Source organism: Urocampus carinirostris, chromosome 14 (assembly GCF_059441175.1).
Source record: "Urocampus carinirostris isolate Australia breed hairy pipefish chromosome 14, RoL_Ucar_1.0, whole genome shotgun sequence".
Taxonomy (NCBI): Eukaryota; Metazoa; Chordata; class Actinopteri; order Syngnathiformes; family Syngnathidae; genus Urocampus; species Urocampus carinirostris.
In genome coordinates this window covers 23,226,088-23,243,660 of record NC_142362.1, presented here as the reverse complement: position 1 = coordinate 23,243,660, position 17,573 = coordinate 23,226,088, and the positions used below count along the sequence as shown (strand labels likewise).

Genomic DNA, 17,573 nt, shown 5'->3' with positions numbered 1-17,573 from the left:
GACCTGCTAGCAACTATTAGCCATTGATGAATTTGATGTCCCACAAGTGTGCAAGTTGGACTTTTCCAAAGGGGGAGGTGTCATAGTACGCCCCACTCTAACCTCCCAGACAACCCCACCTCCACTATAGCGTGTGTAGACAGACAACAACAATACACTCTCACAACACACTAACCCGCTGACAGAAGCACAAGGGGGCAGCTGCTACAGATGTCTCAGAAGGGGAGATGGGGAGGGGGTGGCGGGTGGAGCTAAGGAGACATCAATGGAGGGTCTCACTAAAGTTCTCAGCGGGGTTCTTTGTGTTCTTTAAAGACCAAGAAAAGCGAATAAGCTGCACTAATGTGTTGCTCATTTGCAGTGAATATTTAGCAGCGTTGTCACAAGTGCACAGACACTGAGCCAGTGCATGGTAGGTGAAACTTGGGGTCGGCAATACCGGGATTTTTTGCTATCGATCCGATCCAAGTAAATACACAGGAAAGTTTTTGTACAGGTGAATGAAATCCTTCAACATGTGTTTTCAAGGTTTGAAAAGTTCTTGATTTTTGGGGGAGTGCTTGTACATGCTTGAAGTTTTTGCCATGTTTCCCAGGAGTCTAAATCCACAGACAACGCATTAAATGAAGAAAAATAAATCAAGTATGCCCAAAAATGACGCCGGCACGCCTGCTCTGGTGGCTTTGCCCTTGCATTTTTACTTCCCGCGTGACTAACGGCAGCTGGCATTAGTTTGTATGGCATTGTCATGTAAAACACCTCCTTCGCGTCACACCTAAATGGACAGGTGATGATACCAAGATGCCAGGTACTGGAGAAATTGGAAAATTGGCTTTGAAAGGAACCCTTTTTTGCAGGTGTTGTGTTCCAAAAAGATCCCGCAAAAGTCAAAACGCGCGAAGTAGTAAACCTTAATTTATTTTTTGTTTGTTTATTAATTTATTAAATACATTATTATACATTAAAAACCAATAACAATTCACAGACTAAAGCGTTTTTTTAAACAAATAGAAGTACTGTACTTTATACATGTATCTATTTTTTTACAAATAACTTGTGTCAAATTCAAATTTTTAAAATAATCTCTTAATTTCAGAACATTACGTTTTCACTTCACATGATACTTTGTCACCATCCTGTCAACGTTATGGGAAACTGCATTTACTTTGCACAATTAAGGGGAACCCCATCACAAAATGTTGAAAATAATAATAATGATAATAATAATTATAATAACAATAATATGCCTTGAGCTGCAAAAAAAAAATCAAAAGCCTTATAAAGGCCTAACAAGGAAGGAAACACATACTGTGTCAATCTATATTCATTGGAAATTGTTAAGAATGTGTCCAGTTTGTGTTCCTACAGAAACCGGATATTTTTTCTCTATTAAATTTTTTTTTTAAAGCGCCAGGGAGCCACTAGAGAGCACCAAAGAGCCGCATGCAGCTCCAAAGCAAGTTTAGCGTGTGGAGAGGTGCAACTTTGGTGACAATGGAAAGCCTCTTCCTATGCACTTTGGTGCTTTTGTCGCTGTAGAGCATTTTGTTGACATAGATTTAAGACACAATAGAAATTTTAAAAGAATTGGGCATACGTAATGTACGTTTGTCAAACTGTTTTTACTACATGTACTTAGCTGATCAGATTGCAGAACACAATACACAATGAAAATCTACGAAGTAGCGAAACCACGATAAGTAAACCGCGATACAGCAAGGGATGACTGTATCGAAATCCTCATTTTTAGACGTACCACTGTTTACCCAAATAAGATTTTGCCTTTGCACTGCGACTTTTTGCCTGAGCGGTAGCTACCGTTCATGGAAAGCACAATAGACAACAGTGCCTCCTTTCAGGCCGGCACATAGCGGGAGACAAGCGGTAAGGGCGATGGGTTTTTGCCCGGGCCTGCAATGGCTAAAGCGTGCCCTCCGAGGAGCATGCTTCGTTTGTGTAGTGGCATGTGACTTGTGTTTTTGTGAGTCATAAGGATCTCCTGCCTAATAGAAGGCGGTCGGTGTGTGCTCATGTGATGCTGACACAATGCGGAACGGACTGTGTAGTAGTAGTGTTCGCTCTGCTCGGCTACCATCGAGACAGCCGCGACCTCCAGGCTCTTTTAATCTTGTTCATTTTCAACATAGTGACACCCAGGCGTACAGTGGCCCTCGTTAATGTCATTTATAGAGAGTGGCCACAATATAATCTCTTTTGACGGGGTATAATAAACTGTCCCGCATGACCGATATGGATGTGATGCCATAATGTGGATGCAAAGATAGCCCCGATGACCCTTGTAGGAGCAGTGTTGGTCGCGTTACTGAAAAAAAGTAGTTACCTTTACTAATGACTTCATTTAAAAAGTATCTTAGTTACACCCGGATTACTGACACCCTAATGCAGCATCTAGTTACTAATTACCGTAAATACTCGCATTGAAGCCGACCACTTAAAACTGCTTAAAATAGCTACATAAAGAAAAAATAAAAACGTGTACACCAACCTGTGGAAGTGGCAAAGCCCTTATGTTCCTTGTGTAATCTTGAGACCTTTCAAACAAACACTTAGCCGAGACACTCCCTATCCATTTTGTCTATGGGCTTCAAACCACTAGAAGACTTCCTCCTCCATTGCTGAGTACTGTTCCAGACGTTTTCATGTTGTCAAGGCATGGTGTATTGCAAAAATAATTTTGCCAATAAAAATGCCAGAATTCAGAACACGTTTACTGTAAATTCCGTTCTTACGTTTTCCCCTTTGATTTCCTGCTGGTTTGTAGTTCCTGTATAAGCCAGGAGGTGTGGCCCATGCGCTGCCTACCATTAGCTACTGGTGACACACAACCCAATATGTCCATGTAAGCTGAATCCCGGATTTGAGTACCGGTACTTTCTTTTATAGTTGTAAATTCAGCTTGGCTTGGATATGAGTATATATGATGGGTGAATATCAACATGAGGAGAAATTCAGCATTATCGTACCCTGACCTTAAGACGGCATCAGTAAGTTTTATTCTGTTTGTAAATATAAACACCCTTCAGTGATTGCTTGTCTGGATCCAGGGATGTATGTGACAACGAATGTGAAGCAAAAGTTCATAAGAATAACGGCTGACCCCAGATTTCAGTGTCTTATTTTATAGTTGTAAATACAGCTAAGATGCGAGTACATATCGTAGGGAGAATATCAGTAGGAAGGAATTCTGTGCTTGAGACAGTGCCACTGAAACTGTATTGAGTTGTACTTTGGCCATACAGTACAAACATGCCAACTCTACTATCACGGCGTGATTAGCGGTCTGATGCTGGCGGACTAGGAGTTCATTAATCAGTCTTGAGCGAGGGGGAACAGTAACCGATTATAGATGGCGTTCGAATACATAAGTAACCAAGAAACGCACCATGTTGTAACGATGTTTTTAGCCTTAAATTTTCATGGATAATATAATAGTATTTGTTACCAAGAAAAGTCATTGCGTTTCTGGAACGCGTTACTTTCTAACACTTCCAACACTGTGTACAAGTGTGTGCGTGTGTAAGTATATAGCGTATATGTGAGGGAAAATGATGTGGCTCTTCTGAATAGTGTTTTTGCTGGCTCATCGCTGTCTCCACATGCCTGTTTAACAACACAGAGCTCCTCCTTGCAGGCTTCCTGTGCAAACCAGTTTATCTGTAAACAAGTGACTCCCCCCTCACCTCCACGTCCCATTGTCCATATTACAACAGCATACTCACTCACTTAGACAATGAGCACCCTTTTACTTCTTGTCTTTTTTAAATAAAACTTTTTATTTAGTATGAAAATAAAATGGTAACATTAAAATAAAAAAGTTTGTGCAGGGTAATCTAGCCCAAAATAAAATTAAAGATTTTTTTTATGATTTTTTTTTCCCACGATGCTGTACACTCCTAATAATCTTTTATTACTTAAACATGTTTTAGGACAGAAAATCCCTTCAAAACATTTTTAATCCATTTATTTAACTATTGAACAAGATAAAAGGTATATTACTTGACATAGTTATCTATCTATCCGTTTTCTGCACCGGGCTGGTGGAGCCCATTCATGCCATCTTTCGGCAGGGGCAGGGGATACCCTGAACTGGTTGCCAGCTAGTCGCAGGGCACACAGAGACAGACAACTTACTCTCTCAGTCACACTTAGTGACAATTTGGACCAGCCAATTATGCATGTTTTTGGAATGTAGGATGAAATCCGCACAGGGAGAACATGCAAACTCAGCACGATAAGGATGCGGTAGCCTGAATCGAACCCTGGACCTCCGCACCACTGGGCTGCGCGGTGACCACCTAGCGACCAGGCCGACATACTGTTGTTATCTGTGTTATAATCTTATGAGAATAAAACACTTTATTTTTAATTGCTCGTTACTGCATCCTGTAGGGCAGTGGTTCTCAACAGGTCCGACTTGCGGACTCACCTTTCCACCCTAATGACAAGCTGCGACCCAAATCAAGAAAAATAACCAATTTCTCAAACTTATCAAATGAAAAGATTGTACGGTTTAAATCATAGATAGTAGAATATACAGTATTCACATTTTTTTTTAAAGCAAAATTAAAACGACTATAAGTATACTTGCCCAAATCGCATATAGAAGATACAAGAAGCTTGTACGTACTCAAAATGTTTTTTTTTTTTAAAAATGTGTACCTTATTAACAATACAGTACTTAATTTCGGAGATAATCATATTCAATATCCTGGTAAAAAAAACAACTGCAAATGTAACACTTTAAAACCATTTACTGTATCTCAAGCAGCACTTCAATTTCTGACACTTGTGCAATTTGATATCATTTCCTTCTTTGACTTGATCATTGTTGTCACAGTTTTTCACTATTCCTTCCCCTTATCACCAATTTTCTTGGGACCCTTTATTATGGACAGAAAAAGGAAATAAAACAGACAAAATCACAATAAAATTAGATGTTGTCCCTCTCAAACACAATTGGGACACGATTGACTGAACGATTCAAGCAGAACATTATCACCATCCACCCATCTATCCATCCATTATCTGCACCGCTTATCCTCAGTAGGGTCGCGGTGGTGCTGGAGCCCATCCTAGCTATCATTGGGCAGTGGGCAGGGGACACCCTGAACGGTTGCCAGCCAGTCGCAGGGCACACAGAGACAGACAACTCACTCGCTCATTCACACCTAGGGACAATTTGGACCGGCCAAATAACCTGACATGCATGTTTTTGGACTGTGGGAGAAAACCGGAGTGCCCGGAGGAAACCCACGCAAGCACGGGGAGAACATGCAAACTCCGCACAGGAAGGTTGGTAGCTGGATTTAAATCCATGACCTCAGAACTGTGCCACACACGCGCTAACCACTGCGTCGCCGTGCTGCCCCATTTTCGCCATCTACTGGGTAATTTACCCTCCATTTACCTCCTCTTAGCGTTATTTTGCCCACTAAAAACGGTTCTGCAACCCACCTTCGGTCAATGACCCACCAGTTGAGAAACACTGCTGTAGGGCACCTGGTTGCAACTTCTTGCCTTGGAATAAACTGCTGCACTGTGAAATCTGCTGTTGCCTTTAATTTCACGTATATATATCAGGGTCTCAAACTAGGGTCCTGGTGAGGGTGGTCAAAATTGGTTCTTTCTCAAAAAAGTTGATATAAACCTTCCACTGTTGTCAAATATTGTTCTTTACAATTCCCTACACAAAATCTAAAAAAACACGTTTTAGGAATTGATATGAAACCAAATCAATCAGTTATAAAAAAATCCATAATGTGTGATGGCTGTAGAGTATGTTATTTAGTGCCTCCTGGTAGTAAAAAACTGTTATTCTTTAAAAGAATAAAATAATGACTTAGATAAATAGCTAAAACACATGAATTATCATGTAAATTAGCATTCCTTTAAATACTAGGTCGAGAAATGTATTTTGCAAGACATGAGGCTCACGTAGGGTAAAATGCAAAGATTGTTCGCCATCTTGCTGCCACGGGTACCCTCAAAACAAAAACCTGGCAAAGGTCTCTGCGAAAAAATAGAACAAATGTAGTGCACTTTGAGTTTGTATCCTTACTTTGAGTTCTAGCATTCATTTACTTTTGCATGACAAAATACAGCGGCACAAAGTAGTCAAATAATACACACTTTCCCTTTAACTTTCATATTAGAGCGGGAGGCCTCAAACTACCATCCAAGTTCGAAACCCCTTATCTGCATTGCACCAAAAACTAAAGGGGTATTTTTTAATCTGATTGCTCGATTGAAATGATAAAATAGAGAGTTGACACCGCGAGACTAGGTTATTGGAGAAATAGTCTATAAAGTCAATGTTTATCTAGTTCAAAAAATGTCATATTTACTTTTTACCTGATGTTTGTATGATACTTGTGAAAGGGTCTCTTAGTACCGCAACAAACACCTTTACCCTGTATGACACTGTATGCTTTTGTAATTGGGCTAACAATGGTTTAGCGGTAGCATTTTCCCACATGTTGGCCTGGAGAGGGATGGGCACCACCAGGCTGTACTTGCCCAAGTCTCACCACAAGAAATGGCGCCCCAACAACCCTCCTGGTTAAGGGATCCAACCGAAAGTAGTAAAATGAACTTATAATACATTGCTTCACAAACTTGTGAGTTTATTGGCTATTTTTGCCATGTGTGTTGTTAAATTGGCCAAAGTGCATAAGAATTAAAATGACTCTTCATCTTACTTGAGAAACTTCTGAGTAAGAAATACAATTTTCTAGGAATATAAAATTCCTTTTAGCAAAAGGTTGTGTGCGCTTCCCAATAAACTGAAGAGAGTTTGACCCGAAATGCTCTGAACTAAAGGAAAGAATGCATGATGAGACGTGCAATTGTAGTTTAAAAGTCAAGGGTCTTAATACTCGTCTGAAAACTGGTGGAGCATGCATGATGTTGAAAAATATCTGAAGTAAGCTTGCAATAAAGAAATCTAAAAACATTTTGATGGATTACTTTTCAAGGGGAATCATGATTATAATCGTTCAAGTTTTAATTTTTTTTCAAGTTATCATTAAGTAGGATATGGGATTTTTAGTCAAATTTAAGTAAACATTAATTATTTGAAGAAAACTTGACAATTATTTGAAAGGCCATTGTGTTTTTTTTCCTTTCAATGAAGATATCACCTGTCAGATTAGAAGCATCTTTTTTTCAGGATCTATCTATCTATCTATCTATCTGGTTAATCTTATCTATCCCGGCTGACGTTCAAAGAACCTGTGCGGGTCAGATGTATCGACATTTCGTTCTGTATCGACATTTCGTTCTGTATACACGTGTACACGAATGACAATAAAGTAAATCTGAATCTGAATCTATCTATCTATCTATCTATCTATCTATCTATCTATCTATCTATCTATCTATCTATCTATCTATCTATCTATCTATCTATCTATCTATCTATCTATCTATCTATCTATCTATCTATCTATCTATCTATCTTGGTTATATCCCTTTACAGGGAAGACCGACAGCAAGACAAACACACAAAAACAAAGAAAAGAAAAAGGAAAAAGCAGCAAAAAAACACAAACAAATTTGACCAAGGCCAACCTAAATGCCTGAACACCCAAACGAGTTAAGCACCCTGGCACCCAAAGTTGGTCATGCTTTCTTCCGTCCAGATAAAACGGGACACAAGAAAGCGGCTGTGTCACTCGGGTATCGGGGTGACACAACACACTCTTCTGTTCAACAGCAGGGCCCGTCAGCTTTCACTGGTTTACTCCTGTCGCATCATCCAGGTGCCTTGTCCATCCTTGAGGTAACGGGATCCTATCCAGCTACCAACCTTCCTGTGTGGGGTTCGTATGTTCTCCCTTTGTTGCATGGGTTTCCTCCGGGCTCTCTGGTTTCCTAACACATTCCAAATACATGCATGCCAAGTTAATTGGCCAGTCCAAATTGTCCTTAGGTGTAAATGGGCGGGTGAATGGTTGTCTGTCTTTGTGTGCCTGCGAATGGCTGGCAACCAGTTCAGGGTGTCCCCTGCTCACTGCTCGAACACGGCTGGGATGGGCACCAGCACCTCTGGCAGGACAAGGAACGCAACCTCCACGTGGTGTCCTGTGGACGGCCACATGGCCGACGAATGCGTCTCCCACCCGCTACACGAACGCTTCGGTACAAGTTACCCAAAGCTGACCTCATCCGCTTTCGGAGCGGCCAATTAGCAAAACTCGTAACACAACCGAAGCGTTCCATGTCGTTCCTAAAGATCATCTTTAGACGACTTGAAGCGATCTAACAACAACAACAACAACAACAACCAGCACCTCTGTGACCCTACTGTAGATAAGAGGGGCAGATAATGGATAGATGAATAATTTGTCCTTTTCTTTCCTCCCAAAACTATCAGAGTGAATTCTAAATAGCTATTAAACACATCTTCATTACTAAAAACACATTCAAATAGTATTCAAACATAGAAACAGAGTAATAAGAGAAATGATGATATCAACCAAATAAAATGCGAGTTTATTATGAGCACCTACCAATGAGGCAGTCGCTGTAACGACGGATATCCAGAGGAAGGGAGTTGTAGTTACAAAGACGTTTGACAGAGATCTCATACCTGTCAATATATGTGTATTTCTATGTTTTCCCTGTATTTTATACGTTTTTGGATCATTTAGAATTGAGTAAGCCTTATCACATTTTTTATAATTAAAAAAAACCTACGCATGTCGTCTGGTCTTGCCCATTTTGGCTCTAATCCAGATCGTCACGGTCACTGGTAGCAGACGACAACGTCATCGTAGTTAGCAAATATTGTCGCTGTATTCTACATAGTCTGTGCAGCTTGTGTTTGTAAGTTTTACTATCACTAAATAAGGGAAATTGCAACTATTAATTCGGTTGAGGTTGACAGGTGTGAAGGCGAGAGAATGTTGATGATACATAAGCACTTACTGTACATTTAAATTTTAACTTACTGTAACTTGAAATGAAAGTACACACAAAAACTGTTCTCTCGTTTTTCGCGAGAGTTGTATTCAAAAACGTCCTGCCATAGTCTAAAGTGGTGAAATAGAAACTTTTATTTATATGTGTATTTATCTATCATGTATTACTCAAGAAAAAAAATACATTTACAGGCTCATATATCTGTTTAACAAATACAAGTACTCTGCTTGATAAACTTTTCTTTTTTTTTTACGGATAACATCCATCAAATTATCGTTTTAAAAATACACTTTTTGTTTTATTGCCCACCTGTATAAATTACAGCCCTAATCCCCCTGACATGATAAATTGCCGCCATCAGGTTTCTTCATTTACCTTCCGATTCTGTCATACAGAAACCTTATATTTTTTGATTATCAAACATTTTTTTAAAAGCGCCGGGGAGCCACTAGGGACTGACAAAGAACGGCATGTGGCCCCGGAGCAAGTTCAGCAGGTGGAGAGGTCCAACTTTGTTGGCGACAAAAAGCATCCTCCTCTGTTTAGCCCATGAGAATGCGGAACACAATGCACAAAGGAAATCTTTGAGGTAGCGATACAGCAAGTAGTTTGCATACGCAGGCTAAAACTAGCTGATGCTTGTGGTGAGTCACAAGCAGTAAACGGTCTTGAGCGGTCTCTGGTGGTAGCTCCTGGGACTGCTCGTGACCTGGATTTTCCTCTGTATGACGAGCAAGGGTTTCCATTGACATGAAACTCAAAATTCTCTTGTTTAGTGGTGCTGGTATAAAGAGGCACCACTGTATAATCAATTTTTAAAATAATAATTATTTAAAAAAATAAATGTCCCATCAAGATGGTTCATTATTAGGAAAAAGTCATACTTCATACACGTGAATTTATAAACGTGCCAGTGCCGACTGCCCCGAGGGTTATTTTTGGACTTATATTATCAAATGCCTCTGAAGGCTGAAGGTTGTTCCTCCTTTCGCAGATTAAACTCATGATCCAAAGTTTGCATCCACGCTTCCTGTTTTGTCTACTACCCAACTGTGGCCTACTCTGACTGTTGCAACATTTACTTTTGGGAAGCCGCTTCAACATCTACCGCCTCTTTCATAGACGGATGACGGAACGATACTCAGCGTGTTCAGTTTAGACATGCCCGTCTGGTCTGAACCAATGACTCAGCTGTGGGGACTGACAACCAAAGATACCCGAGTTATAAATGGCCCAGGACACCATTTTGTCAGCCATAAAATACTGACGTTGAAACTCAATTTGAGGAAGAAAGTAACACAAACTTTTAATCTAAATGCCTTATCACACTTCTTTAATTAGTCAATTTAGTTAGTTAGTTAGTTATTGGTTAATTTAACGAGAAGTGGCTTTCCGACGAACTTTATTCGCCATGACTAGTAATGTGTACGTTTCACAATGTATTATGAGCAAGAAAATTTGTGTTTTATTGTTTTGTCTTTTTCAATTATGTTTTATGTCAACTTGGTCTTAAATTTGATTTCAAGAGGCATTGAAATAGTCTTAGCAGGTCATGAATTTAACTTGCTGTAGGAACCCTGCCTCTATACAACGCTAAATACCTGTGGGCAGGATTATACAGTACAAGAATTTGAAACAATATTTAAAAGAAGCATAACACACATAAAACACTTACAAAGGCCTTTCCTTATTTGGTAATAAGTTCCCCCAGAAAAGAATCCTGATTTAAACACGTTCCATTAACCTTTATTTGGCGGTTTTAAACATGGGCCGCCAAAACATGCCTCACTAAAATTCAACTGCAATAAAAGGTTTTTACCGTCAGAGGGTATTGGCAGGGTTGGGTAGGGTTACTTAAACTCAATTACTTTCAATTACTTTTGGATTACTCCTGTCAGGGATAGACATTATTAAAACTATTTAGTGGCTATATTTGCACAGATAAAATACATGTATATAGTTTAATTCGACATGATGGTGGGAGCAAAAAACTCACGCCCTACTTGGCTGAGGTCCCGAATACTGTAGAGAGAGGGGAGTGTTTATTCACGTCAGAGGAAACAGTTGACAAGAACACGATTTCAAAATAAAATACAAGATTGATAAAAGTACAAGAGATATAATTACACTCATTGTTGAAACTTTACTTTATGTGTGTGTTTGTATGAGAAACATTGTTTTTATATTTAGTAATATAAAAACAAGCTAATTACCTTGAGACAGAAAATTAAGAGATTTACATTGAAAACCTGACACTCCAATACCAAATATGCTAATAAAAGACAAAAGAAACTAAATATGAATACAATTATGACTCACAACACGTGGTAAGCTTTCTCTCCTGGCTTTGAGCTCTTTGATCTCCGGCAAAACTAACATAAAATGCGACAGAAAAAAAAAGAAAATAAATCCCAACAGCTTGCCAACATCATTTTTGCCGTTCCATGTATTCCGTTACTCCCCAAGCCTTCATAAAATGTAGTAGTTTTATTCATATTTAGTTTTTTTTGTCTTTTATTAGCATATTTGGTATTGGAGTAATCCAAAAGTAATTGAAAGTAATCAAGTTAAAGTGACCCTACCCAACCCTGGGTATTGGACAAATTGACTACTGACTGTAAACAACATGTGCTTGTTTACAACTGGACAAGGTTTTACGAAAACAAAAATCGGATGCAATCGTTGGAGCGGTATATTCTCGCACAACGACTTAATCTCCCTTTAAAATAAAGCAGCTGTAGACTAAAATACTAATCTCGAACTATTTTTTGTAACTTATTTATTTTTTTATATCATCTTATTGTCACGGTTGCCCATGTTGCACAATTGGCCCCGCCCATTTGGCGCCAGCTGCGGCTCGTTGACTGATTGGCTTCCCTCCTATTTAAACTCAGTGCTCTCACTCACTCTTTGTCAGTCCATCAACGAACCTCTGCACCCACAAGAAGTGTGTTTTGACCCTGTCCGGTATCCTATTTGTGTATCCTATCAATCCCATCTATTTCGTCCTGTTTTGATATCGGTCTCCGGTCTCCAGTGTCTGGATTGTTCCCGTCAATCTCGTTCTGTCCGATCTCTGTCTCCAGTCTCCTATATCTGTTATCAATCCTGCCAGTCCTGTTCTATCCGGCATCGGCTCGTGTAACTGGTATCGATCTCGATGGTCTCTGGCTTCCTGTTGTTCCACACCAGACTTCTGTCTTTATTCTTCCGCTCAGCGATCGCTGAATCACTGGCGTTTGTTTTAATATGCATGACTGCCCCATTCCCGTAAAATAAAGCTTGTGTGAGAAACGTTACGCATCTGGGTCCTCCCCCTGTTCCGGTTCATGACACTTATTTTGTTGAATTTGAAAAAGCGGTTTATTCTTCAAATTGTAGGCGTTTTCAAGGGGAGAAAAGCAGAAGTCTAACCTTCGAAGCGGTATTGTTGTTGATTATGGTATTGTGTAGGAATATAGGTTTTTTGGGGGAGGGGGGTTCTCTGGTGGCGCAGGTGCCATCATGCAGTCACTGTCCCTCCGCGCATTACTGTTTCTTTCAAATGTAGCCCGAAGTTAAATATTAAACGTTTTCGTGAGAAGAAAGGCAGTGACACCTGGCGTGGGAGAGTCTTTTCTTCTTTTGGTTATTTTATTGAGCGCAGATGAATCATTGCTTTGTACTAAATATAAAACGTCAGCTATGGCACTGTTGTGCATATTAACTGAGTTGGGTTCACCCAAAAGTCGGCCAATAGGCATGTGTCGTTCGCGTACAGAACGGCTATTTGAGCCAGGTCTTTAAATTACAGTAAATGACGGGAGTCGGCTCCCAATAAACAAGAAGCCGGCTCCCTTGAAGACACTTTTCTTTATCTCCCACTTTTTTTTAACAGAAGGCGCACGTGATTGGTCAGTATGTGTGGCGTCATAAACCGAGGACACAGAGAAAGTCATAAAAAAGAAATGAATCGAAGCGGGAAAAATAATCAGTCCCTCAACGCTGAAGCACTTTCCAAATCTTCAATAGCGACATTTTATTCATTTTTTACACATTTTAATAATGTAATTGTAAATAGGTTAAAGTCATGTGGTTTGTAGTGTATTTATAACACCAAAGAGTCAATCATTTAAATTTATATATATATATATATACATATATATGTATTTTTTGCATTAATTTAGGTATTCCGTGTCTGACTTTTAACTAGTTAATCGATTAAAAAGCTAAAATTGTTATGTATTTGATCCGAAAGTATACTCATGTATTTTATAGTTTGTTGTTTCTAATTTAAACTTGAGTTAAAAGTTTAAATTATTTCAAAGTTTTCTGTAGACTTAAAAAAGGCTATTATAGTATAGCATTATATTACATTTTAGAAATTAATCATTAATTCATTTTGAGTATACTGTTGCATAATGTACTGTAGTTTAACTTTAAAAAGAGAAAAAAGAAAATCTGAAGAGCTGTTTGGGAGCCAACAGAACCGTGTCTTTTTAGTGACCCAAGCTGAAAGAGCCGCTTCTCAAAAAAGAACTCCCATCACCAGTGCCATAAACTGAATGCCATATGGCAGGAGTGGGCAAATCTTTTGAGTACGAGGTGGCAATGGGTGAAAAGAAATAGGTAGAGGGGGCAGAAGATTTAGAAAAAATTGATGTTTTTATGCCTGTTGATACAGTCTCAAATCTGATTCATCGGTTATATATGAGGAGAGAAAAAAGACGATGTAGGCCTGCCCAATTTGCTCTAATAAGAAAAGCTTATCTCCAAATGAAGGCATTTTTTTATTATTGGAAACATTCCTTTCACTGAAAAAAAACAGAAAAAAATGACCCAAAAAAATTGGAGGTAATCCTTTTTAGTATAGGATTACCTCCAATATAGATGTCTGCATTATAATAAATATAAATGCAGACATCTATATTTTTAACATAATATTTTTACCAGTTAATCTCGATTTTTGTGGTAAAGAGGACACGTTATGGGACACTACGGATAAGACAGGCACCAAATAAAATTAAAAAAATATTTCTGTTTTGCCATTTTAAACATCCATCCATCCATTATCTGCACCGCTTATCCTCAGTAGGGCCGCGGAGGTGCTGGAGCCCATCCCAGCCAGCTTCGGGCGGTGGGCAGGGGACACCCTGAACTGGTTGCCAGCCAGTCGCAGGGCACACAGGGACAGACAATCCGCTCGCTCATTCACACCTAGAGACAATTTGGACCGGCCAATTAACCTGACATGCATGTTTTTTTAAATGTGGGAGGAAACCCACGCAAGCACGGGGAGAACATGCAAACTCCACACAGGAAGGTTGGTAGCTGGATTTGAACCCATGACCTCAGAACTGTGCCGCACAAGCGCTAACCACCACGCCACCGTGCTGCCATTTTAGACATATTATAGTTATATTTTTAACGTTAATGTCAACTTTTTTTTATTTTATTGGGGATGACACACAAAAGAATACCGGGGTCGAGAGTGGCACTGAATCAACAAATGCTTAGTAGTACTTTCACCATTTTTACTTTTTACCATTTTTATATTCATCATCATTTATATATTTAACATTTTAACGACGGTTTTGAATAGGGCTAAGACACACAAAATGATGAGATAAAGAGGGAGAGAGAAAGACAGAGAGAACGACAGAGAGAGAAAAACAAAGAAAGAGAAAGACAGGGACAAAATAAGAGAGAGGAAGAGAGAAAGATAAACAAAGAAAGAAAGAAAGAGAAGGAAAAAGTGAGAGAAATGGGGGAATAAAGGGAGAGAGGACATACAGAGAGGGACACAGATAAAAAGAAATAGAGAAAAGGGAAAAAAGAGAATAATGGAAGGAGAGACAGGAAGGGAATGAGAAAAACAGAAAGAAAACAATATTGACAGTAATAAGGAGGGAGAGAGCAATAGAGAGAGAAGGGGCAATACACATAGAGAGAAAAAGAATGACAGGGAGAAGAGAAAGAGAGAGAAAAATACAGCTTTCTTAATCACAAAAAGTCTCAAAGGTCTGTACAGATGACAGACTATACAGTATAACAGATCAACTGGACACATTTCAAACTGCAGTCTTTTTTCTTGTGCTTCTTTTACCGTTGTCTTACGGACCTGATCTGGCCCGGAGGCCTTAAGTTTCACACACGGGTTAAAGTCTGCGCGCTTGCCTGCTCTTTCCCTTTTTCTCTCTTGCTCTCCGTCTCTCGCTCGCCTCCGGCGCACGTCCTTATTCTGACCAATCAGCGGCGAGTGCCGCTGCCGAAAACAGCCAATAGGAAGGCTGACAGACTCTATCGAATTTGAATGAGTGTATCTTTCGGCGCCATTTTCGAGTGCACCGCGAACCTCCGAGCAGCTGCCCCGGTTTTACTGCAGGATGCCGCGGACGTAAGAGACGGGACGACCCGCCGCCAATCTTTGCTTCTTGTACGGACATTAAAATACTTTTTTTTAATGACGGAGGCAAGAGAAAAGGGAAAGCGGCGTACGGAAGGAAGAAGAGGTAAAATCCGCCGCGCGACGTTTTTAATTTAGAGTTTTGACGGAGGGGGGAGGGAACGCCGTAGAGGAGACGTTAGTCTGTTTTTTTCGTGAGCTAGCAGGTTAGCTGAGCGAGTTAGCATCTGTCGGGGGAGGCGGCGGAGTAGACGGACGGATGGAACGCGCAAAACAAGGCGCTCCATTTTCCACCAGGAATATTTCTGTATCCCCCGTCCTAGTTACGATTTTGTGTATTCGACTGATAGTTGCACCAGTTTTCAATGGAAGGTTGGTGCTATTTTTTTGTTTTTTTATTCGGACCCAGTTTGAGCGGGACGCGCAGTTGCCTGCCGTGCTCGCGTGGAGCCGCGCAGTGTCAACAAATATACCCGGAACCTCCGCTCACTTTTAGGAGGGAAAACGCTCAACTACAGAAGGGGACTACAAAAGTAGCCTTTGTTTTATGATAACTGCACTACCACTCTGCATTTGCAGATGATCTGGAAAAAAATATGTGTAATATATTCGATAGTTGATATAATTTAGATCAACGGTTCTCAACTGGCGGGTCGCGGGCCTTTGCCCAAGCGTGAAGCACATTGTAAAGCGCTTTGTATTCATGGACTTGAACGCGCTATATAAATGCAGACCATCATCTATCATCATCTTAGCAAAATAATGCTCAAGAGAAACTGAGGGTCATTTAAATTTCTATAACATTAGATGGCAATAGTTCTGTGATTTTTGTAGGGTTTTTTTGGGACTGTTTCCGTAGTATTACTGTAGATTTATATTTGAAATATGTCTGCAATATAATTTTTGTACTGGTACAATCGTAATTTGTAGTATTGCAATAGTATTTTTGGAGTCTATCCATTGTTGTGTTTTTTGCATTATAGTGTTAATGTAGTATTTTGTAGCACTATTGTAGTATATCTTTATAGTACTAAAATAATATTTGTGCTGCATTTCTGTAGCACTTCCATTGTTGAAATTGTTGTTGTTATTGTAGTATTACCACAGTTGTATATCCTTAGTAATATTCTTAAATAACAGTAATACAGAGGCAATAGTTTTGTAATATTAGAACAGTTTATTTCGTTTAGTTTTTAGTATTACGGTATTATTTTTGTTGTATTACAATAGTGTGTTTGTAGTGTGACTAGTTTTTTTGTAGCATTTCTGCTGTTGTTCCGTGGTTTATTATTTTGGGGGGGGGCTTTTTCTGCAGTATTATTGTAGTAGTATTTTTGTTTTGTAATATTACATAGTAGTTTTGTAGGATTGCTATGGTGTTTTTGTAGAATTTCTGTGGTTTTATTTTTGCAATATAGTATAACTATATTAGTATAAGTATTTTTAACTTAAGGTATTATGATAATATTTTTTAGTATTCCTATATTATTTTTGTAGCATTTCTGCAGTTGATTTTTGTTGGTTTACTTTCTGTAGTATTTTAAAGTATTACCAGATTTCATAATATTTCTGATCTTTGAAATAAGTGTATTTTAATTTATGATATATATTTTTTAATGCAACACTCACTCTTACTGTAGTTTTGATTTAATGCGCCTTATATATGAAACAAGTCACGGACGGATATTTTGAAGGTGTGCCTTAATAGTCCGGAAAATACAATACTTGATGTTGTTTCAGGTTTGTATTTTTAAGTGAAAATTTCCTACTATTTGTAGTTTCAATTGTGCAATCTTTGCATTTAATGAATTTTCTTGATATGATCCAAAAACTGAAAAACATTGATTTAGATCAGGTGTCTCAAAGTCAAACAGATGGAAGGGCCCCCTTAAAATGAAGCCACAGGCAAAAGGCTGACCAAATGTTAAAAAAATTTAAAATGACGCATATATTCGAGTGCAGTGTTTCTCAAGTGGACTTGGGGGCGCAGCGTCAAATGCAATTACAAGCCTCGACCTAAATCAAGTGAAAAAAAATCTACATGTGAAATGTATTGAATGAAAGGATTGTGTAGTTAAAACCAGAAATAGTAAAATAAATTCACGCTTTTTTTAACAAAATGATGGGCAAAACTGAAACAACTTCTCGTAACAATATATTCCCTTTAGCGTTTAATAAGCCTCTTTTTTTTTAGATTAACTCCAACACCATTTACTTTTGAGTAGCTTCAGGAACTCAACCTACG

The 17,573-nt window shown here is 39.1% G+C and overlaps 1 long non-coding RNA gene across 2 annotated transcripts in view; it reads left to right on the top strand.

The window, feature by feature from the left end:
* Positions 1–17,573, top strand: part of LOC148352998 (uncharacterized) — a 43,377-nt gene that overhangs the window by 10,097 nt on the left and 15,707 nt on the right. Inside the window, exon 2 of one of the 2 annotated variants that reach the window (XR_015852678.1) lies at positions 7,662–7,801. This is a non-coding gene — a long non-coding RNA (uncharacterized LOC148352998). Of the gene's footprint in view, positions 1–7,661; positions 7,802–15,269; positions 15,435–17,573 lie in introns of those variants that run through there. The other variant, XR_015852677.1, reaches the window with a different exon arrangement.